Raw genomic sequence first — 25,877 nt, forward strand, 5'->3', positions numbered from 1 at the left:
GGTTATGAACTTTCATGTGGTTATGGCTGCCGTTGATATTTTAGATAGATCTGTAGAGGGTGATGAATGGGAAGCCTTCATTGAGCGTCTCGACCAGTACTCCGTGGCCAATGAGCTGGATGGGGACAATAAAGTGATCAAGCGCAGGACGATTCTCCTCACCGTGTGTGGGTCCACAATATACGGCCTCATCAAGAATCTGCTAGCACCAGAGAAACCAGTGGAGAAGACATATACAGAGTTGTGTACGCTGGTTCGGAACCATCTCAAACCGAAGGAGAGCGTCTTAATGGCCAGGTATCGCTTCTACACACATCACCGCTCCGAGGGCCAGGACATGGCGAGTTATGTCGCCAACCTGAGACTCCATGCAGGAACTTGCGAATTTGCTGGATTTTTGGGGAAATGCTGCGGGACTTTTTTGTGCTTGACATCGGCCACGAGGTCATTCTTCGCAAGCTGCTGTCCGCCGAATCCCTAGACCTGAGCAAGGCCATCACGATAGCCCAGGCATTCTTATCCATGAGTAATAATACCAGACAGTTATATTCCCAGCATCGAAGCTCACCGGCAAGTACTGTGCATAAAATAATGTCGCGAGCAAGCAGAACTGCATAAGGCAAGGCCTACACGCCTGCAGCTGCAAGACCGAGGATGACTCAGAGTCCGCCATCGGTCATGAATGCCAATCCATTAGCATCATGTTGGAGCTGCGGGGTTAATCATCGAGCCCATCAATATTGATTCAAGCACTATGTGTGCAAAGGCTGTGAAACAATGGGGTACCTCCAGCGAATGTGCAGGAGTCCTGCGACTCACCACATGGCAGAGTGGGCAGAGGATGATCGATCTGGCGCAGCTCACGCAGAACAAAGAAGAGAGGCAACTCAATCTGAGGAAGAAGTGTACGGGGTACACACCTTCACCACCAAATTTAACTGTATTCCAGCATCAATGGAGTTGGATACGGGGTGAGTCAGTCAATTATGAGCCAGAAGGCTTTTGAGAAACTGTGGGGCAACAAGGCACAAAGGCCCAAACTGAGCCCGATTCAGACAAAGCTGTGCACCTACATCAAAGCGCTCATACCAGTCATTGGCAGTGCGGCAGTTAAGGTATCGTACGATGGAGCTGTGCACGATTTATCACTGTGGATTGTACCCGGCGATGGCCCAACGCTATTTGGCAGAAGCTGGCTGGGAAAGATTCGATGGAACTGGGACGACGTCAAAGCACTATCTTCAGTGGATGATGCCTCGTGCGCCCAAGTGCTGAGCAAGTTTCCTTCGCTATTTGAACCAGGCATCGGCAACTTCACAGGTGCCAAGGTGCAGATCCATCTAGTCCCCGATGCAAGGCCCGTTCATCACAAGGCTAGAGCGGTTCCATATATGATGAGGGAGAAAGTCGAGATCGAACTGGACAGACTTCAACGAGAGGGAATCATATCACCAGTCGAGTACAACGAGCGGGCCAGTCCAATTGTTCCGGTGTTGAAAAGCGATGGCACAGTCAGAATCTGCGGAGACTACAAGGTAAAGATCAAACGAGTCTCATTACAAGACCAGTACCCGCTACCCAAAGTGGATGACCTGTTTGCAACTTTCGCGGGGGCGGGGAAGTCGTTCACCAAGCTGAACCTAACCTCTGCCTACATGACACAGGAGCTGGCTGAATCTTCGAAAAGATTGATGTGCATCAACACGCAAAAAGTACTGTTTATATACCACAGGTGCCCTTTTGGGATTCGCTCGGCTGCTGCCATCTTCCAGAGGAACATGGAGAGTCTGCTGAAATCGGTTCCATGTACCGCTGTGGTTCAAGACGACATCCTGATCATTGGTCGTGACACCACCGAACACCTGCACAACCTGGAAGAGGTTCTATGTCGACTAGACAGAGGGGGACTCAGGCTGAAATTATCCAAGTGTGTTTTCCTGGTGCCAGAGGTCGAATTTTTGGGGAGAAAGACAGCGGCAGACGGCATCAGACCCACGGACTCAAAGACAGAGGCCATCAATAATGCACCCACACCACAGAATGTGACCGAGCTGCTTTCGTTCCTGGGACTCCTCAACTAATTTGGTAACTTTCTACCCGGCTAAAGCACTTTGCTGGAACCCTTGCACATGTTGCTCTGCAAGGGTGACAACTAAGTTTGGGGTAAATCTCAAGAGACAGCCTTTGAGAAGGCCAGAAACCTACTTTGTTCTAATAGGTTACTTGTACTGTATGAACCGTGTAAACGATTAGTGCTAGCTTGTAATACATCTTCTTATGGCGTCGGCAGTGTGTTACAGCAAACCAATGTATCGGGCAAACTTCAACTGGTTGCATACGCGTCTAGAAGTCTGTCTAAGGCAGAAAGAGTCTACAGTATGGTCGAGAAAGAGGTTTTAACATGTGTATATAGGATTAAGAAAATGCACCAATACCTATTTGGACTTGGGTTTGAAACCGACCACAAACTGCTCATTTCGCTGTTTTCAGAAAGCAAAAGTATAAACACCAATGCTTCGTCTCACATCCAAAGATGGGCACTGACATTGTCCGCCTATGACTATGTTATCCGCCACAGACCAGGCACGGAGAACTGTGCTGATGCCCTCAGTCGGCTACCATTGCCCACTACCGGGGTGGAAATGGCGCAGCCCACAGACTTGCTTCTGGTCATGGATGCATTTGAGAGCGAGGGGTCACCCATCACTGCTCGCCACATCAGGACCTGGACCAGCCAGGACCCTGTGCTATCTTTGTAAAATGTTGCGTCCTCATTGGGAGCTGGTCGGCCATTCCCGAGGAAATGCAAGATGAAATTAAGCCGTTTCACCGACGCAAAGATGAAATGTCCATCCAGTCGGATTGTCTCTTATGGGGTAATCGCGTGGTGTTGCCAAAAAAGGGCAGGGAAACATTTATACGTGATCTACACAACACCCACCAAGGCATCGTCATGATGATGGCTATAGCCAGGTCGCATGTTTGGTGGTCCTGCATTGACTCGGACTTAGAGTCATGTGTACACTAGTGCAACATGTGCTCACAATTGAGCAATGCACCAAGGGAGGCTCCATTGAGTCTGTGGTCATGGCCCTCCAAACCGTGGTCCAGGATACATGTAGATTTTGCTGGTCCCTTTCTCGGAAAGATGTTTTTAGTTGAAGTGGACGCTTATTCTAAATGGATTGAATGCATAATCATGTCATCCAGCACATCAACTGCCACCATTGAAAGCCTCCGGGCTATGTTCGCCACCCATGGCTTGCCCGACGTCCTTATCAGTGACGATTGACCGTGTTTCACCAGCTCGGAATTCAACAAGTTTATGACCCGCAATGGCATCAAGCATGTCAGGTCTACCCCCTTTAAGCCCACATTCAACGGTCTAGTGGAACAGGCAGTCCAAACTATCAAGCAGAGCTTGAAACGTGTGACGGAAGGGTCCTTGCAGACCTGCTTATCATGGGTTTTGCTCAACTACCGGACGCGACCCCACTCGCTCAATGGGGTTCCTCCTGCAGAATTGTTAATGAAGAGAGCACTCAAAACCAGGCTCTCCTTAGTCCACCCGAATCTAAATGATCATGTGGAAACCCGACGTCACCGGCAAAACAAGTACCACGATCGCACGGCTGTATCGCGTGACATTGATGTTAACGACCCGGTGTTGGTCCTTAATGAAGGTCATGATCCTAAATGGGTCATTGGCACTGCCTTGGCCAAGGAGGGGAATAGGGTGTTTATAGTCAAACTATTGAATGGACAAACATGCAGAAAGCATTTGGATCAGACCAAACTGCGGTTCACCGACAACCAGGAACAACCTGAAGAGGACATCACCATCGTCGATCAACCAACACACACCCAACCAGCAATCGACCTCGCTGTCAATGAAGAGGATGATCCCACCATTTCCAACAGTCCTGTCAGACCAGCCGCGCCACAGTGCAGCAATGGTCCGACCAGCTCACCCATGTCAGAATTTGAACTCAGACGATCAACCAGGGAGCGTAGGGCCCCGGATTGTCTCAACTTGTAAATAATTTGTATCAAAGACTTTGGGGGGGAGTGATGTTATGTATGTAAACATTGTAACTGTGCAAGACTTGCCACCAGAGGGCGCAACTGTTGGGAGGCCCAAGGGTCACCTGCACACCTCGCGCAAGGGAGTATAAAAGGTTGTCTGCCATGCTGCTTAGGCACTCTGGAGTTGTATTAAAGAGACTAAGGTCACATCACTTTTAGCTCACAGTACTCAGTCTTGTGGAGTTCTTCCATACTTAACAAGAGGACTGGAGAATTGCAAATGTTACATCCTTGTTCAATAAATGGTGTAAGGGTTAAACCCTGCAACTATATGCCAGTCAGTTTAACCTCAGTAATGCGAAAGCTTTTAGAAACAGTAATCAGGGACAAAATTAACAGTCACTTGGACATGTATGGATTAATTAAGAAAAGCAAGCATGGATTTGTTAAAGGCAAATCGTGTTTAACTAACTTGATCGAGATTTTTGATGAAGTAACAGAGATCGTAGATGAGTGCAATGTGGATGACGTGGTGAACATGGATTTCCAAAAGGCATTCGACATAGTGCCACATAATAGGCTTGTCAGCAAAGTTGAAGCCCACAGAATAAAAGGGACACTAGCAGAGTGGATACAAAATTGGCTGTATGACAGGAAACAGAATAGTTGTGAGCGGTTGTTTTTCGGACTGGAGGAATGTATTCAGTGGTGTTCCCCAGGGGTCAGTTCTAGTACCACTGCTTTTCTTGATATACATTAATGCCTTGGATGTGGGTGTACAGGGCACAATTTCAAAATTTTCAGATGAAACAAAACTTGGAAGTATAGTGAACAATGATAGGATAGAGGATATAGACAAGCTGGTGGAATGGGTGCATACATGGCAGATGAAATTTAAAGCAGAAAAGTATAAGTGATACATTTTTGTTAAAAGAATGAGGAGAGCAAATATAAACTAAAGGGTACATACCTAAAGGGGGTGCATGAACAGAGCGACCTAGGGGTATATGTGCACATATTGTTGAAGGTGGCAGGGCAGGTTGAGAAAGCAGATAAAAAAAGTTTAGGGGATCCTGGCTTCCTGAATAGAGATATCGAGTACAAAATCATGGCTATTATGATGAACCTGTATAAAACACTAGTTCAGCCTCAACTGGAGTATTGTGTACAATTCTGGGCACGGCACTTTAGGAATGATGTGAAGGTATTAGAGAGGGTGCAGAACAGACTTACAAGAATGATTCCAGGGATGAGGGAGATCAGTTACGTGGACAGACAGGAGAATTTGGGGTTGTTCTCCTTGGAGCAGAGATGATTGAGAGGAGATTTGATAGAGGTGTTCAAAATCATGGAGGGTCTGGACAGAGTAGATCAAGAGAAACTGTTCCCATTGCAGAACGCTCCTGCTACTCACCTCCTTAGCTAACTACAACTGCACCTCCTTGATGAGAGCAGCAAGTTTTAATGTTCCAATGGCTGGGGGAAAATACGTCTCTCCTCCACCTCCTGACTGCACCCAGCAGTAATTCCAGTGAGGCATCATTGAATCTGGGTGCTGCCCTTGCTCTATGTCCACCATCCATGCTGAACATCTCCAATTTACACATAGGCACCGTCCCTTTAAATACAGCTGAGATTATGTCATGTGGGTGTGCATCACGCCCACTGTGCAGCTTGGAGACACAAAACCTTGAAGTCAAAATTAATTGGTACAATTCAGTTCACATTGAAAATTCAGCCCGCTCAGTTGATTTCCGTGTTTCCCCCATGTAATTCCACACCGGAGCACACAACCTGCCTTCAGATTAATATCAGGGTCAACAATATGGAACAAACTTTCAAACCTCATATCATTTTGCTTCAGTTTCAACTCTCTAAAAAATAATTGTTGGAATGTGTGTGTTGCTGCCCATCTCGAGTTGCCCAAAGCGACTGTGTGTCTTGCTAGGTATGTCAGAGGGCAGTTAATGATCAGTCACATTGGTGTGTGACCGAGGTTACATAGAGATCAGACCGGGTAAGGGTAACACATTTCCTTCCCCAAATATGAGTCTCGATTGCCAAATCCTGTACACAGAGAATATTGAATCATGAAAGGCTGTATTGTTCACATTGTACAAAGAACGTTAAATGCACCAATCTCCATTATGCTTTGATTGATAATCTTACCATGTAGTTAAAATATGGAACCCTCGAAACTTCATCTCAATATTTGCCGGTAAATGATTTAGGCAAGAGCTTCATGATATCTTTGTATGGGACCCAGCTTGCCGCGTGATAACTGCAAGGGGCATCTTCCAAATTGTTCCTTTCCAATTCACATCTACCAGGCTGCAAAGTACAAAAAGAATGAGAAAATAATACTTGTGAATATATTTAATTTGGTAACTTCAAAAACACAGGAACAGCATGAACAATCTCCAAATGTAAAGGACAAGACACACCCAGTAGTTTATCTGGAATGTGTAATTAGATCCTGTCTGCCTAATTAATCAAGTACTTTACAAATTGTAATTTAAGCCATTCTGACTGCCAGGCGCCAGTCGGAACAGAGCTCACATAGAAGAGATTGGGCTCACCCTTGTGGCTTAAGACGTACTCCTACCCCCCAAACATGTTTCTAACATTCAGTTCACCCCCTGAGTTTCTGATTTTTTGCCAATCAACAAGTTCCTTACCTCCCCCACCACCCAAGTTCCTGACCTTCCCTTCCACATTTCTGACATCCTCTCCTCACTCAATTTCCTGTCTTTCACCCTCCACCCACCACCCCACCCCCGAGATCCTGACCTTCTCTCACCCTGCCCAAGTATCTGACCTCCCCCCGTCCAAGTATCTGACCTCCTCCTGCCCAAGTATCTGACCTCCCCCCGCCCAAGGTCCTGACCACCCAATGCCCAAGTTCCTGACCTTCTTTACCCCTCTGGGCTCTTTACCTTCTTCCCCTACACCCCGTTTCCCCCCGCTTCCTACCTTTCTCCACCTTCCCAATTTTCTTCCCCCTTCTGGTTCCTGACCTTCTCTCCCCAACTAGTTCCTTACCATCCCCCACCACCCATAGATGGAGCATTGTGTGTGGGTCACAGATTGTTAACAGGTTTATTGGCTATGAAGGGAATAGTAACACAGCATGGCTCAAAGACTGGTGTGGAAGAAATGGGTTTCAATTCATGGGGCACGGGCACCAGTACAGGGGTAAGAGGGAACTGTTCCGTTGGGACAGGTTTCACTTGAACCATGCTGGGGCTCGTGTCCTGGTGAATTGAATAACTAGGGCTGTAGAGAGGGGAGGGCTCAGGTGAGCAGAAATTTAAAAAGACAAAGAGTAAGGTGAAGGCAATAGAGCAGGATAGTGGTGGGGGAAATGATAACCAAAGTGTGACAGGAAGAGACGGAATGTATAAAAATAAGAGTGTATCAGAAAGTGTGGTGAAAGCAGGGCAAAATGGTAAAATCATAGAATCATAGTAACATAGAAATATACACCATGGAAGGAAGGGGAAAATGTTGGAATCAATTATTAAAGATGAAATAGCAGCGCATTTGGAATGCAGTGACAAGATCGGTTCAATTCAGCGTGGATTTATGAAAGGGAAATCATGCTTGACAAATCTTCTCGAATTTTTTGAGGATTTGACTACTAGACTGGACAAGGGAGAACCAGTGGCTGTGGTGTATTTGGACTTTCAAAAGGCTTTTGACAAGATCCCACACAGACATTCGTGTGCAAAAATTAAAGCACATTGGAGTTAAGGTATTGACGTGGATATAGATCTGGTTGGCAGACAGGAAGCAGAATGTAGGGATAAACGGGTCCTTCTCAGAATGGTAGGCAATGACTAGTGGGTTGTCGCAGGGCTCAGTGCTGAGATCCCAGCCATTTACAATATACATCAATGGTTTAGATGAAGGAATTGAGTGTAATATATCCAAGTTTACAGATGACACTAAGCTGGGTGGCAGTGTGAGCTGTGAGGAGGATGCTAAGAGGCTGCAGGGTGACTTGGACAGGTTAGCTGAGTGGGAAAATGCATGGCAGATGCAGTATACTGTGGATAAATGTAAGGTTATCAACTTTGGTGGCAAAAACACAAAGGCAGAATATTATCTGAATGGCGGCAGATTAGGAAAAGGGGAGGTGCAATGAGACCTGGGTGTCATGGTACATCATTCATTGAAAGTTGGCATGCAGGTACAGCAGGCGGTGAAGAAAGCAAATGGCATGTTGGCCTTCATAGCTAGGGGATTTGAGTATAGGAGCAGGGAGGTCTTAATGCAGTTGTACAGGGCCTTGGTGAGGCCTCACCTGGAATATTGTGTTCAGTTTTGGTCTCCTAATCTGAGGAAGGACGTTCTTGCTATTGAGGGAGTGCAGTGAAGATTCACCAGACTGATTCCCGGGATGGCGGCACTGACATGAGGAGAGATTGGATCGACTGGGCCTGCATTCACTGGAGTTTAGAAGAATGAGAGGGGATCTCATAGAAACATAGAAAATTCTGACGGGACTGGACAGGTTAGATGCAGGAAGAATGTTCCCGATGTTGGGGAAGTCCAGAACCAGAGGTCACAGTCTAAGGATAAGGGGTAAGCCATTTAGGAAGGAGATGAGGAGAAACCTCTTCACTAAGAGAGTTGTTAACCTGTGGAATTCTCTACTGCAGAGAGTTGTTGATGCCAGTTCGTTAGATATATCCAAGAAGGAATTAGATATGGCCCTGATGACTAAAGGGATCAAGGGGTCTGGAGAGAAAGCAGGAAAGGGGTACAGAGTTGAATGATCAGCCATGATCTTACTGAATGGTGATGCAGGCTCGAAGGGCCAAATGGCATACTCCTGCACCTATTTTCTATGTTTCTATGTTTATGTTTCTATTTTGGCCCATCGAGTCCACACAGGACAACCAAGAGCTACAGCCTAATCCCACTTTGCAGCTCTTGGTTCGTAGCCCTGTAGGTTATGGCACTTTAAGTGCAAATCTAAGTACCTTTTAAATGTGGCGAGGGTTCCTGCCTCTAACACACTTTCAGGTAGTGAGTTCCAGACCACCACTATCCTCTGGGTGAGGAACTTTCCCCTCATATCCTCCCAAAACCTCCCCCCAATTACTTTAAATCTATCATCATCATAGGCGGTCCCTCACGCGAGGATGACTTGTTTCCACTAGAGTTCACATATGTTTCAAATGAAGGAGCCAATGTTCCAGTCCTGAACTCCAATTGAGGGGGTGGAAGATGCCTGTGTGTGGATTTTTTTAACGTGTGGTGACCATTGCACATCAGTCACCACACAGGCTCAACAGAGCTAGGCCTTCATCCAATGGCAAGTGTTGAACCAGGACGACTGGAGACCTGCTCTGCTGCATATACCTAGTACGCACACATATCGCAGTGTGGGCAGGCCCGTGCTGCCCCTGGGCCCTCGGCTCTTATGGGCTCCATATCCTCATTCGCCGCACCTTCGCCCACAATGTTCCAGGGCCCGGCGCTCCAGCTCTATTGATAGCCCCGACCTGCGGTGGTGTTCTCACACAGATCGGGGCGGCCCACGAAATTCCAGGGCCCAGTGCTCCAGCTCTATTTATAGCCCCGACCTGCGGTGATGTTCTCACACAGATCGGGGCAGCCCACAATATTCCAGGGCCCAGTGCTCCAGCTCTATTTATAGCCCCACCCTGCGGTGGTGTTCGCACAGAGGTCAGGATGGCCCACAAAATCTATGCCACTTGGTTGTTGACCCCTCTGCCAAGAGAAACAGGTCCTTCCTATCCATTCTATCCAGACCCCTCAGAATTTTATACACCTCAAAAAGGTCTCCTCTTAGCCTCCTCTGTTCCAAAGAAAACAGACCCAATGTTTCCTCATAGCCAAAAAGATAAAACAAAAATCTTTTTCTCTGAATGCACACAGTATTCGTAAAAAGATAGAAGAGTTAACAGTGCAAATAAATGTAAATGGGTATGATTTGATAGCCATTACAGAGACGAGGTTATAAGGTGGCCAAGGCTGGGAACTGAATATTCATGAATATTTGACAATTCTGAAGGATAGACAGAAAGGGAAAGGAGGTGGGGTAGCTCCATTAATACAGGATGAGATCAGTGCAGTAGTGAGAAATTATATTGGCTCAGAAGATCAAGATGTAGGGTGGATGGAGATAAGAAATAATAAGGGGATGAAGTCACTGGTGGGGGTAGTCTGTAGATCCCCTAACAGTAGTTACACTGTTGGATGGAGTATAACTCAAGAAATAATGGAGGCATGTAAGAAAAGTACAGCAATAATCATGGGTAATTTTAATCTTCATATTGATTGGACAAATCAAATTGAGGAAGAGTTCGTAGAGTGTATCCTTGCATAACCAACCAGGGAACAGGCTATCTTAGATCTGGTGCTGTGTAATGAACAGGATTAATAAATTATTTCATAGTAAAGGATCTTCGAAGAAAGAGAAATCATTGCATGGTTGAATTTCAAATTCAGTTGTAGGGTCAGAAAGTTGGATCTCAAACCAGTGTCCTGATTCTAATTCAAGGCGATTACAAAAGTATGAAAGCAGAGTTGGCTAAAGTGGACTGGGAAAATAGATTAACATGTAAGACATTTATAAGCAGTGGCAGATATTTAAGGAGCTACTTCATAACTCTCAACAAAAATATATTCCGGTGAGAAGGAAAGACCACCAGAAGGGAGAACCATCCGTGGCTTATTAAGGAAGTAAAGGATGGTATCAAATTGAAAACAATGGCGTACAAAGTTGCCAAGATTAGTGGGAGGCCAGAGGATTGGGAATTTTATAAAACCAGCAAAGGACAACTTAAAAAGTAATAAAGAGAGGGAAGATAGATTATGAGAGTAAATTAGCAAGATATATAAAAACAGAAAGTATGAGCTTCCACAGGGATATAAGAAGGAAGAGAGCAGCTATAGTAAATGTTAGTCCCTTAAGGGATGAGACTGGGGAATTAATAATGGGTAACAGGAAAATAGCAGAGACTTTGAACAAATATTTTGTGTCAGACTTCACGGTAGAAGACAGTAAATACATCTCAATAATGGATAATCCAGGGGCTATATGGAGGGAGGAACTTAAAACAATCACGATCACTAAAGAAAAAGTACTCGGTAAAATAATAGGATTAAAGGTGCACAAATCCCCTGTACCTGATGGCTGGTATCCTAGGGTTTTAAAAGAAGTGGCTGCAGAGATAGTGGATGCATTGGTGGTAATCGACCAAACTTCACTGGATTTAGGAGAGGTCCCAGCAGATTTGAAAACCACAAATGTAACGCCCCAATTTAAAAAAGGAGGCAAACAGAAAGCAGAAAACAATAGAGCAGTTAGCCTAACATCTTTCGTTGGGAAAATGCTGGAGTCCATTATTAAGGAAGCAATAGCAGGACATTTGGAAAAGCATCATTCAGACAAGCAGAGTCAGAATGGTTTTATGCAAGGGAAATCATGTTTGACAAATTTGCTAGAGTTCTTTGAGGATGTAAACAGCAGGTTGGATAAGGGGGTACCAGTGGATGTGGTGTATTTGGATTTCCAGAAGGCATTTGATAAAGTGCCACATAAAAGGCTATTGCACAAGATAAAATATCATGGGGTTGGGGGTAATATATGAGCATGGATAGCAGATTAGAGAAATAGCAGAAAACAGAGAGTGGGGATAAATGGGTCATTTCCCGGTTGGCAAACAATAACTAGTGGGGTGCCACAGGGATCGGTGCTGGGGCCTCAAAAATTTACAATCTATATTAATGATTTGGATGAAGGGATCGCATGAAATGTAGCCAAATTTGCTGATGATACAAAGATGGGTGGGAAATTAAGTTATGAGGAGGACATGAACAATCTACAAAGGGATGTAGACAGGCTAAGTGAGTGGGCAATCATTGGACAGATAGAGTATATTGTGGGAAAGTGTGAGGTTATCCACTTTGGCATGAAAAATAATAAAGCAAATTATTATTTAAATAGAGCGAAATTACAAAATGCTGTACTACAGAGGGTCCTGGGGCTAGATTTTCCACATTTTTTGCAGACTTAACGCCCACTTAATGTCCATTTATCGCTGAAATGACGTATAACGCCCAGATATCACCCATTTAGCCACAAAATTGAAACTGACAGGCATTTTTTGGACACTTATCGCCGAGTGTTACTTTCCCCATGTGCAAAACGACGGGAAAAAATAATACCGCCCAACTACTTTTTTTTTGTCGTAAAGATCACATTTTCTGAAACTAACGCCCAGGAGATCGCCCAGCGTCACTTTCACCACCTCGTACACATATCGCCCACAATATCGCTCACACAAAAAAACGGCCAGAAAAAGTGGAACTAACCAGAAATAATCACAGCGTTATGGACGCCATGTTCTACTTCACATGTCGTATCATTTAAAAGGCTGCTCTGCTTCAAGCTTGGGGGAGTTCGGATGTGCTCTGGAGATCTTTGGAGGGGTTGTGAACATCTGTACAAACATCTTTATCATATTGTGAACGATTGGAATTTAATAGGTGTCTTCATCGGGATATTCATTCTTTGTGACTAATCGGTAGAAAACAGAAAGCTATTGCAATGGGGCCTGTCCTTTCTCACCCTCTCTTGATGACCAATTACATGCTGCAGACTCCGTATCACCCTATCTCGGAACCAATGTGCCGCAGTCATCAGTGCGTACGCCCCCACACTCGATGTAATGGATTAGGCTAAAGACGGTTTTTATTTCAACCTTGAGACATCCTTGTCCTGTGTCCCCACAGGCGACAAATTGATCTTCCTGGGTAATTTTAATGCCAGAGTTGGCAAAGACACAGTCCTCTGGGGAGGCGTGATTGGCAGAGAGGGGGTAGGGAAAGGGAATTCCAGCAGTACCCTACGCCTGACAAAATGTCTTGAACATGAACTCCTCATTACCAACACCCTGTTCCGCCAGAGGGACAAATACAAGGCATCATGGCAACACCCTTGCTGCAAATACTGGCACCTGCTTGACTATGCCATCGTCCGAGCCAGGGATCGCAAGGATGTACGCATCACCCGTGCTATGACAGGAGCTGATGACTGCTGGATGGACCACCGCCTAAACCGATCCATCATCGACATTAACATTGCCCCAAAGCAGAGGGGACAACAGAAGCAGTTCCGCAAAAAAGTTAATGCTGGGTCACTTAGAGACCCAGCTAAGAGAGCCCTATACAGCCAGCGCCTCACAGCCAATCTGGCGAGCCTTGATGACCCTGAGATGCTGAATCCCCATCTCGCTTGGTCTGCCCTCCAGGCCTCTATAACCAGTGCCTGTGAAGAGACACTTGGTCGCTTAACCAGAAAACACCAGGACTGGTTTGATGAAAATGATCAGGAGATCGAAGAACTAATAGATCGCAAGCGCAAAGCATTTCTGAGCCTCAAGCAAAAGCCCAACTCGGGAGCTGCAAAACATTACAGACAGCTCAAGGCTCAGGTCCAACAAAAAACTCAGGACCTAAAGAACAGATGTTGGATGGAGAAAGCACAAGAGATACAACAACTGGTCGACAGCCACGATATGCGAGGATTCTTCACTGCAGTCAAGGCCACCTACGGTCCAAACTCCCAAGGCCCCACCCCACTCCTGGCCAAGAACGGGGAAACACTCATCAAGGACACTGAGGCTGTCAGGGCCCGATGGAAGGAGCACTTTCAAGATTTCCTCAATCAAGACTCTGCCTTTGACTCGAGTGTTCTCGATTCCATCCCGCAGCATGCCACCCGCCACCAGCTCAGTGAAACTCCAACGTTGCACGAGGTTGGCAAAGCCATAAAACAGCTTAAGAATAACAAGGCTACGGGTGTGGATGGAATCCCTGCTGAGGCGCTAAAATATGGTGGAGAGGAGCTGTTGGCGCGGATATATGACCTCATCTCTCTCATCTGGAGGGAGGAGAGCATGCCGGGAGTTCTCAGAGATGTAGTGATTGTGGTCATCTTTAAAAAGGGGAGACAAGTCCGACTACAGAGGACTCTCCCTGCTTTCAGCCACTGGGAAAGTTGTCGCTCGAGTTCTCCTCAATCGTCTTCTCCCTGTGGCCGAGGAGCTCCTCCCGGAATCACAATGCGGATTTTGCCCCCTTTGGGGCACAACAGACATGATCTTTGCAGCGTGCCAGTTGCAGGCAAAATGCAAGGAGCAGCGCCAGCCCTTATACATGGCCTTTTTTAATCTTACAAAGGTCTTTGACACTGTCAACCATGAGGGTCTATGGAGCGTCCTTCTCCGTTTTGGATGCCCCCAAGAGTTTGTCAACATCCTTCGCCTGCTTCAGGATGACATGCAGGCCGTGATCCTTACCAACAGATCGATTACAGACCCAATCCACGACTGGACCGGGGTGAAACAGAGCTATGTTATTGCTCCACCCTCTTCTCAATCTTTACTCTGGAGCATCCACGATGCTGAGAATGACGTAATTAGCACGTGTAGCGAGTTGGTCTTACTGCAGGTGAAGGGTCCACAGCCAGATAGGGACTGGAAGACCAACAGGAAGAGCAGTGCAAGGAAGGTAGTGCAGGGGTCCCCTGCGGTCATTCCCCTGCAAAACAGATACACTGCTTTGTGTACGGTTGGGGGGGATGACTCACCAGGGGACGGCAGCAGCAGCCAAGTTCAAGGCATCGTGGCTGGCTCTGCTGCACAGGAGGGCAGGAAAAAGAGTGGGAGAGCGATAGTGATGGGGATTCAATTGTAAGGGGAATAGATAGGTGTTTCTGCGGCCACAACCGAGACTCAAGGATGGTATATTGCCTCCCTGGTGCAAGGGTCAAGGATGTCTCGGAGCGGGTGCAGGACATTCTGAAAAGGGAGGGTGAACAGCCAGTTGTCGTGGTGCACATTGGTACCAACGATATTGGTAAAAAACGGGATGAGGTCCTACGAGACGAATTTAAGGGGCGAGGAGCTAAATTAAAAAGTAGGACCTCAAAAGTAGTAATCTCGGGATTGCTACCAGTGCCACATGCTAGTCAGAGTAGGAATCACAGGATAGCTCAGATGAATACGTGGCTTGAGCAGTGGTGCAGCAGGGAGGGATTCAAATTCCTGGGACATTGGAACCGGTTCTGGGGGAGGTGGGACCAGTACAAACAAGATGGTCTGCACCTAGGCAGGACCGGAACCAATGTCCTAGGGGGAGTGTTTGCTTGTGCTGTTGGGGAGGAGTTAAACTAATATGGCAGGGGGATGGGAACCAATGCAGGGAGACAGAGGGAAACAAAATGGAGCCAGAAGCAAAAGACTGAAAGGAGATGAGTATAAGTGAAGGGCAGAGAAACCCAAGGTAAAAAACAAAAAGGGCCACTTTACAACAAAATTCTAAAGGTTCAAAGTGTATTAAAAAGGCAAGCCTGAAGGCTCTGTGCCTCAATGCAAGGAGTATTCGGAATAAGGTGGACGAATTAACTGTGCAGATAGCAGTTAACGGATACGATGTGGTTGGCATCACGGAGACATGGCTCCAGGGTGACCAAGGCTGGGAACTCAACATCCAAGGGTATTCAACATTTAGGAAAGATAGACAGAAAGGAAAAGGAGGCAGGGTGGCATTGCTGGTTAAAGAGGAAATTAATGCAATTGTAAGGAAGGACATTAGCTTGGATGATGTGGAATCGGTATGGGTGGAGCTATGCAATACCAAAGGGCAGAAAACGCTAGTGGGAGTTGTGTACAGACCTCCAAACAGTAGTAGTGATGTTGGGGAGGGCATCAAACAGGAAATTAGGGGTGCATACAATAAAGTTGCAGCAGTTATCAGGGGTGACTTTAATATGCATATAGATTGGGCTAACCAAACTGGAAACAATATGGTGGAGGAGGATTTCCTGGAGTGCATAAGGGATGATTTTCTAGACCAATATGTCAAGGAACCAAATAGGGGCAAGGCCATCTTAGACTGGGTGTTGTGTAATGAGAGAGGATTAATTAGCAATCTTGTTGTGCGAGACCACTTGTGGAAGAGTGACCATAATATGGTGGAATTCTACATTAGGATGGAGAATGAAACAGTTAATTCAAAGACCATGGTCCAGAACTTAAAGAAGGGTAACTTTGAAGGTATAAGGTGTGAATTGGCTAGGATAGATTGGCGAATGATACTTAAGGGGTTGACAGTGGATGGGCAATGGCAGACATTTAGAGACCACATGGATGAACTACAACAATCGTACATCCCTGTTTGGCGTAAAAATAAAAAAGGGAAGGTGGCTCAACCGTGGCTATCAAGGGAAATCAGGGAAAATATTAAAGCCAAGGAAGTGGCACACAAATTGACCAGAAATAGCAGCGAACCAGGAGACTAGGAGAAATTTAGAACCCAGCAGAGGAGGACAAAGGGTTTGATCAGGGCAGGGAAAATAGAGTACGAGAGGAAGCTTGCAGGGAACATTAAAATGGACTGCAAAAGCTTCTATAGTTATGTAAAGAAAAAAAGGTTAGTAAAGACAAATGTAGGTCCCCTGCAGTCAGAATCAGGGGAAGTCATAACTGGGAACAAAGAAATGGCAGACCAATTGAACAAGTACCTTGGTTTTGTATTCAATAAGGAGGACACAAATAATCTTCCGGATATAAAAGGGGTCAGAAGATCTAGTAAGAAGGAGGAACTGAGGGAAATCCTTACTAGTCAGGAAATTGTGTTGGGGAAATTGATGGGATTGAAGGCCGATAAATCCCCAGGACCTGATGGACTGCATCGCAGAGTACTTAAGGAGGTGGCCTTGGAAATAGCGGATGCATTGACAGTCATTTTCCAACATTCCATTGACTCTGGATCAGTTCCTATCGAGTGGAGGGTAGCCAATGTAACCCCACTTTTTAAAAAAGGAGGGAGAGAGAAAACAGGGAATTATAGACCGGTCAGCCTGACATCGGTCGTGAGTAAAATGATGGAATCAATTATTAAGGATGTCATAGCAGCGCATTTGGAAAGAGGTGACATGATAGGTCCAAGTCAGCATGGATTTGTGAAAGGGAAATCATGCTTGACAAATCTTCTGGAATTTTTGAGGATGTTTCCAGTAGAGTGGACAAGGGAAAACCAGTTGATGTGGTGTATTTGGACTTTCAGAAGGCTTTCGACAAGGTCCCACACAAGAGATTAATGTGCAAAGTTAAAGCACATGGGATTGGGGATAGTGTGCTGACGTGGATGAGAACTGGTTGGCAGACAGGAAGCAAAGAGTAGGAGTAAATGGGTACTTTTCAGAATGGCAGGCAGTGACTAGTCGGGTATCGCAAGGTTCTGTGCTGGGGCCCCAGCTGTTTACATTGTACATTAATGATTTAGACGAGGGGATTAAATGTAGTATCTCCAAATTTGCGGATGACACTAAGTTGGGTGGCAGTGTGAGCTGCGAGGAGGATGCTATGAGGCTGCAGAGTGACTTGGATAGGTTAAGTGAGTGGGCAAATGCATGGCAGATGAAGTATAATGTGGATAAATGTGAGGTTATCCACTTTGGTGATAAAAACAGAGAGACAGACTATTATCTGAATGGTGACAGATTAGGAAAAGGGGAGGTACAACGAGACCTGGCATGCAGGTACAGCAGGCGGTTAAGAAAGCAAATGGCATGTTGCCCTTCATAGCATGGGGATTTGAGTACAGGGGCAGGGAGGTTGTACAGGGCCTTGGTGAGGCCACACCTGGAGTATTGTGTACAGTTTTGGTCTCCTAACTTGAGGAAGGACATTCTTGCTATTGAGGGAGTGCGGCGAAGGTTCACCAGACTGATTTCCGGGATGGCGGGACTGACATATCAAGAAAGACTGGATCAACTGAGCTTGTGTTCACTGGAGTTCAGAAGAATGAGGGGCGATCTCATGGAAATGTTTAAAATTCTGACGGGTTTAGACAGGTTACATGCAGGAAGAATGTTCCCAATGTTGGGGAAGTCCAGAACCAGGGGTCACTGTCTAAGGATAAGGGGTAAGCCATTTAGGACCGAGATGAGGAGAAACTTCTTCACCCAGAGAGTGGTGAACCTGTGGAATTCTCTACCACAGAAAGTTGTTGAGGCCAATTCACTAAATATATTCAAAAAGGAGTTAGATGTAGTCCTTACTACTAGGGGGATCAAGGGGTATGGCAAGAAAGCAGGAATGGGGTACTGAAGTTGCATGTTCAGCCATGAACTCATTGAATGGCGGTGCAGGCTCGAAGGGCCGAATGGCCGACTCCTGCACCTATTTTCTATGTTTTTATGTTTCTATGTTTCCTCGCCGCCATGCTCCACCTCACAATCAACAAGCTCCCCGCTGGAGTGGAACTAAACTACAGAACCAGTGGGAAGCTGTTTAACCTACGCTGCCTCTAGGCTAGGTCCAAGATCACCCCAACCTCTGTCATTGAGCTGCAATATTTGAACAATGCCTGCATCTGTGCAAATTCAGAGGCTGAACTCCAGGATATAGTCAATGTATTCACTGAGGCATATGAAAGCATGGGCCTTACGCTTAACATCCATAAGACAAATGTCCTTCCTCAGCCTGTCATCGTCACACAACACTGCCCTCCAATCATCAATCACCATTTCCCATATCTTGGGAGCCTCTTACCAACAAAGGCAGACATTGATGCGGAGAATCAGCATCGCCTCCAGTGCGCCAGTGCAGCCTTCGGCCGCCTGCGGAAAAGAGTGTTTGAAGACCAGGCCCTCAAATCTACCACCAAACTCATGGTTTGCAGGGCTGTAGTAATAGCCGCCCTCCTGTATGGATCTGAGACATGGACGATTTACAGAAGGCACCTCAAATCGCTGGAGATATATCACCAACGATGTCTCCGCAAGATCCTGCAAATCTCCTGGGGCACCAACATCAGTGTCCTCGACCAGGCTAACATCCCCAGTATTGACGCACTGACCACACTCGATCAGCTTCGCTGGGCAGGCCACATAGTACACATGCCAGATACGAGACTCCATAAGCAAATGCTTTATGCGGAGCTCCTTCATGATAAACGAGCCAAAGGAGGAGAACGGAAATGTTATAAGGACACCCTCAAAGCCTCCCTGGTAAAGTGCGACATCACCACTGACACCTGGGAGACCCTGGCCGCAGACCGCCTGAGGTAGAGAAAGTCCATCCGGGAGGGCGTTGAGATCTTTGAGTCTCGACGCAAGGAGCATGAAGAGGCCAGGTGCAGGCAGCGGAAGGAGCGCGCGGCAAACCAGCCCTACCAACCCCTTCCCCCGACGAGTGTCTGTCCCACCTGTAACAGGGTCTGTGCCTCTCGTATTGGACTGTTCAGCCATCAGAGAACTCACTTTGGGAGTTGAAACAAGTCTTCCTCGATTCCGAGGGACTGCCTACGATGATGGCTGCAGACTCGAGATGGCCCAAGGTACGCTCCACATCACTATGTGCCCAATGTAAGATGTGCCAGACTGATGAGGACCAGACGTTACACCCCCCGCAAGTACAGGGAGAAGCAGTCTTACCTCGACTTGCCCCGACACTACCTGCCTTCAGAGACTGCGCTTCCACAAAGAGGTTATCACTGGGGTATGCCAGCTCATAAGCGGAGATCTGCAGCCTGCCAGCAACATCAGTACTGCACTGTCCATCGAGGTCAAAGTCACCGTGGCACTGTCGTTCTACACATCGGGTTCTTTTCAGGCCTCAGCTGGTGACATTTGCGATCTGTCTCAGCATGCCACACATTGATGCATTAGACAGGTCACTGAAGCCCTGTACACACGCAGGATGGACCTGATCAGCGTCCCTATGACCAGGGAGGCTCAGACTGAGAGGGCTTTAGGATTCTCCCAAATTGCTAACTTCCCCAAGGTTCAGGGAGCAATAGACTGTACGCACATCTCGATGCAGGCACCTTTTCAGGATGCAGAGGTTTTCAGGAACCGCAAGAGATTCCATTCCCTGAATGTGCAACTCGTTGTCAACCGCCAGCAAATTATAATGACAGTGAATGCTAAATTTCTGGGCAGCATCCATGATGCTCACATCCTGTGTGAGAGCACTGTAACTGACTTGTTTAACAATCAGCCACAAGGTCAATGCTGGATACTTGGTGACAAAGGATATGGCCTTGCCACCTGGCTGATGACCCCCCTGCGTGACACCCACACCGAACCTGAGAGGCAATACAACGAGAGCCGCAGAGCCACTCTCAATATCATGGAGAAAACCATTGGAGTGCTTAAGCAGCGCTTCAGATGCCTGAACCACTCAAGAGGCGAGCTCCAATACCTCCCTGAGCAGGTAACTCAATTCATGGTGGTGTGCCCCATGCTGCACAACTTGGCCATCAGGAGGGGACAAGAATTGCCTGAAGAGTCTGACAGTCCAGCTCACCAGAGAGAGGAAGAGGAGGACGAGGAGGTGGACGCTGACATTGGCCCAGACAATCAGGCTGATGCTGAAGCCATGCCCCCACCCCCCTACCAACCTCATGAAAGGGCCCGTGGTGGCATGATAGCTACAAGATTGTTATATCAGGAGCTCATCAATGATCGCTTTTCCTGAAAGAACGTTGGTGGTATTTACAAAGCTGACACACTGCTGGGTGTGCAAGTCATATATCAAAGGTGGGCATCACCTTGATGATAGTTAAAGTTTAAGTTGATTGCAGTTAAGTGTAATTGTGCCCTTTCATGTTAAGGAATCACCAGTGTGTAATGGTGCAGCTATCTGAGACAATGCGAAACAAGGTCTTGTTAAATAAAACACATTTAAACCGAAGATTGTCTGAAATTTTAAGTATTTCTGTAAAAAACACCCCTTCACCCCACCACCTCACTTCTCCTCCCCCACCTCTACCCTTTCCCCTTCCCCTCCAGATCCCAAGCCGCCTGGCCGAGGAGCACCTCAGATGATGCTTCATTGCGGGAGCGGGGGGGAATGGCGGCCGAACCGTTGTTCAGACATATACGGGAAAGGACAGTCCCGAGTGGGAACGTGCTCTGAGCCAGAAGCAAGGGGATGCGGCACCTTGGGGTGCAGTGCCGTGATCTGGGACCACTGGGAGCCCTCTGCCACCAGTGTTCCTGGCTACCAGCTCCAGGGCCTCCTCCATCCTTTCCATGTTATATAGAAACATAGAAACATAGAAAATAGGTGCAGGAGCAGGACATCCGGCCCTTCGAGCCTGCACCGCCATTCAATAAGATCATGGCTGATCATTCCTTCAGTACCCCGTTCCTGCTTTCTCTCCATACCCCTTGATCCCTTTAGCTGCAAGGGCCATATCTAACTCCCTCTTGAATATATTGAACGAACTGGCATCAACAACTCTCTGCGGTAGGGAATTCCATAGGTTAACAACTCTCTGAGTGAACAAGTTCCTCCTCATCTCAGTCCTAAATGGCTTACCCCTTATCCTAAGACTATGCCCCCTGGTTCTGGACTTCCCCAACATCGGGAACATTCTTCCTGCATCTAACCTGTCCAATTTTTGTTGGACAAAAACTTGGTGCCAACGATGTTCTTGGTGCTTAGTAGACTTTTTGCTGCTGGTGAATCTCCCTCGTGCCTCCCACAACAGCCAAACAAGCACACATCACACAGCCACACACAATTTCAGTCCCTCTCAGCTGCCTCTCTCTCTGTCTCCTCTTCTGTGCATGTCATGATGAGCCTTGACCTCTTGAATGGCGGGAATCGAGCGGTACCATGCTGTTGCTAAGGACGGCGACACTTTACGGCACATGGTCAGAGAGATTTAACGCGACTGCCCATTTCATATCGCTCGCGGTAACGCCCAATTTAAAAAATGGAGACTGGTTGCTTTGAGAACTGGCGAGAAGCTGGCGATCTGAAAACCCATTTTTACCGCCCACGTCCGAAATAATGCCCAATTGAACAAATACTTTGGTTCTGTCTTCACGAAGAAAGACACAAATAACCTTCCAGATGTACGAGGGGACCGATGGTCTAGTGAGAAGGAGGAACTGAAGGATATCCTTATTCGGCGGGAAATTGTGTTGGGGAAATTGATGGGATTGAAAGCTGATAAGTCCCCAGGACTTGATAGTCTACATCCCAGAATACTTAAGGAAGTAGCCCTAGAAATAGTGGATGCGTTGGTGATCAATTTCCAACAGTCGATCGATTCTGGATCAGTTCCTATGGACTGGAGGGTAGCTAATGTAACACCACTTTTTAAAAAAGGAGGGAGAGAGAAAATGGGTAATTATCGACTGGTTAGCCTGACAACAGTAGTGGGAAAAATGTTGGAATTAATCATTAAGGATTAAATAGAAGCGCATTTGGAAAGCAGTGACAGGATTGGACCAAGTCAGCATGGATTTATGAAAGGGAAATCACACTTGACAAATCTTCTGGAATATTTTGAGGATGTAACTAGTAGAGTGGTCAAGGGAGAACCAGTGGATGTTGTGTATTTGTACTTTCAAAAGGCTTTTGACAATGTCCCACACAAGAGATTGGTGTGCAAAATCAAAGCACATGATATTGGGGGTAATGTACTGACGTGAATAGAGAAGTGGTTGGCAGACAGGAAGCAGAGAGTCGGGATAAATGGGTCATTTTCAGAATGGCAGGCAGTGACTAGTGGAGTGCCGCAGGGCTCAGTGCTGGGACCCCAGCTCTTTACAATATACATTAATGATCTAGAGGATGGAATTGAGTGTAATATCTCAAAGTTTGCAGATGACACTAAACTGGGTGGCAGTGTGAGCCGTGAGGAGGACTCGAAGATGCTGCAGGGTGACTTGGACAGGTTAGGGCAAATGCATGGCAGATGCAGTATAATGTGGATAAATGTGAGGATATCCACTTTGGGGTTAAAAACACAAAGGCAGAATAAGATCTGAATGACGGCAGATTAGGAAAAGGGGACGTACAGCGAGACCTGGGTGTCATGGTTCATCTGTCATTTAAAGTTGGCATGCAAGTACAGCAGGCGGTGAAGAAGGCAAATGGTATATTAGCCTTCATAGCTAGGGGATTTGAATATAGGAGCAGGGAAGTCTTACTACAAAGAAACATAGAAACATAGAAAATAGGAGCAGGAGTAGGACATTTGGCCCTTCGAGCTGCACCGCCATTCAATGAGTTCATGGCTGAACATGCAACTTCAGTACCCCATTCCTGCTTTCTCGCCATAACCCTTGATCCCCCTACATCTAACTCCTTTTTGAATATATTTAGTGAATTGGCCTCAACAACTTTCTGTGGTAGAAAATTCCACAGGTTCACCACTCTCTAGGTGAAGAAGTTTCTCCTCATCTCGGTCCTAAATGGCTTACCCCTTATCCTTAGACTGTGACCCCTAGTTCTGGACTTCCCAACATTGGGAACATTCTTCCTGCATCTAACCTGTCTAAACCTGTCAGAATTTTAAACATTTCTATGAGATCCCCTCTCATTCTTCTGAACACCAGTGAATACAAGCCCAGTTGATCCAGTCTTTCTTGATATGTCAGTCCCGCCATCCCGGAAATCAGTCTGGTGAATCTTTGCTGCACTCCCTCAATAGCAAGAATGTCCTTCCTCAAGTTAGGAGACCAAAACTGTACACAATACTCCAGGTGTGACCTCACCAAGGCCCTGTACAACTGTAGTAACACCTCCCTGCCCCTGTACTCAAATCCCCTCGCTATGAAGGCCAACATGCCATTTGCTTTCTTAACCGCCTGCTGTACGTGCATGCCAACCTTCAATGACTGATGTACCTTGATACCCAGGTCTCGTTGCACCTCCCTTTTTCCTAATCTGTCACCATTCAGATAATAGTCTGTCTCTACGTTTTTATCACCAAAGTGGATAACCTCACATTTATCCACATTATACTTCATCTGCCATGCATTTGCCCACTCACCTAACCTATCCAAGTCACTCTGCAGCCTCATAGCATCCTCCTCGCAGCTCACACTGCCACCCAACTTAGTGTCATCCGCAAATTTGGAGATACTACATTTAATCCCCTCATCTAAATCATTAATGTACAATGTAAACAGCTGGGGCCCCAGCACAGAACCTTGCAATAGCCGACTAGTCACTGCCTGCCATTCTGAAAAGTACCCATTTACTCCTACTCTTTGCTTCCTGTCTGCCAACCAGTTCTCATCCACGTCAGCACACTATCCCCAATCCCATGTGCTTTAACTTTGCACATTAATCTCTTGTGTGGGACCTTGTCGAAAGCCTTCTGAAAGTCCAAATACACCACATCAACTGGTTTTCCCTTGTCCACTCTACTGGAAACATCCTCAAAAATTCCAGAAGATTTGTCAAGCATGATTTCCCTTTCACAAATCCATGCTGACTTGGACCTATCATGTCACCTCTTTCCAAATGCGCTGCTATGACATCCTTAATAGTTGATTCCATCATTTTACCCACGACCGATGTCAGGCTGACCGGTCTATAATTCCCTGTTATCTCTCTCCCTCCTTTTTTAAAAGGTGGGGTTACATTGGCTACCCTCCACTCCATAGGAACTGATCCAGAGTCTATGGAATGTTGGAAAATGACTGTCAATGCATCCGCTATTTCCAAGACCACCTCCTTAAGTACTCTGGAATGCAGTCCATCAGACCCTGGGGATTTATCGGCCTTCAATCCCATTAATTTCCCCAACACAATTTCCCGACTAATAAGGATTTCCCTCAGTTCCTCCTTCTTATTAGACCCTCTGACCCCTTTTATATCCGGAAGGTTGTTTGTGTCCTCCTTAGTGAATACCTAACCAAAGTACTTGTTCAATTGGTCTGCCATTTCTTTGTTCCCCGTTATGACTTCCCCTGATTCTGACTGCAGAGGAACTACATTTGTCTTTACTAATCTTTTTCTCTTTACATATCTACAGAAACTTTTGCAGTCTGTCTGAATGTTCCCTGCAAGCTTCCTCTCGTACTCTATTTTCCCTGCCCTAATCAAACCCTTTGTACTCCTCTGCTGAGTTCTAAATTTCTCCCAGTCCCCGGGTTCACTGCTATTTCTGGCCAATTTGTGTGCCACTTCCTTGGCTTTAATACTATCCCTGATTTCCCTTGATAGCCACAGTTGAGCCACCTTCCCTTTTTTATTTTTACGCCAGACAGGGATGTACAATTGTTGTAGTTCATCCATGCGGTCTTTAAATGTCTGCCATTGCCCATCCACAGTCAACATCTTAAGTATCATTCGCCAATCTATCCTAGCCAATTCATGCCTCATAGCTTCAAAGTTACCCTTCCTTAAGTTCTGGACCATGGTCTCTGAATTAACTATTTCATTCTCCATCCTAATGTAGAATTCCACCATATTATGGTCACTCTTCCCCAAGGGGCCTCGCACAACGAAATTGCTAATTAATCCTCTCTCATTACACAACATCCAGTCTAAGATGGCCTCCCCCCTAGTTGGTTCCTCGACATATTGGTCTAGAAAACCTTCCCTTCTGCACTCCAGGAAATCCTACGCCACTGTATTGCTTCCAGTTTGGTTAGCCCAATCTATATGCATATTAAAGTCACCCATGATAACTGCTGCACCTTTATTGCATGCACCTCTAATTTCTTGTTTGATGCCCTCCCCAACATCACTACTACTGTTTGGAGGTCTGTACACAACTCCCACTAACGTTTTTGCCCTTTGGTGTTCTGCAGCTCTACCCATATAGATTCCACATCATCCAAGCTAATGTCCTTCCTAACTATTGCATTATTCTCCTCTTTAACCAGCAATGCTACCCCACCTCCTTTTCCTGTTGTGCTGGGCCTTGGTGAGGCCTCACCTGGACTATTGTGTTCAGTTTTAGTCTCCTAATCTGAGGAAGGACATTCTTGCTATTGAGGGAGTGCAGCGAAGGTTCACCAGACTGATACCAGGGATGGCTGGACT

General features: G+C 46.5%; 1 pseudogene; it reads right to left on the reverse strand.

Moving 5' to 3' along the window:
• Positions 1–25,877, reverse strand: part of LOC139268365 (di-N-acetylchitobiase-like) — a 60,278-nt pseudogene that overhangs the window by 16,150 nt on the left and 18,251 nt on the right.

This window comes from Pristiophorus japonicus, chromosome 8 (genome assembly GCF_044704955.1).
Source record: "Pristiophorus japonicus isolate sPriJap1 chromosome 8, sPriJap1.hap1, whole genome shotgun sequence".
Lineage (NCBI taxonomy): Eukaryota > Metazoa > Chordata > Chondrichthyes > Pristiophoridae > Pristiophorus > Pristiophorus japonicus.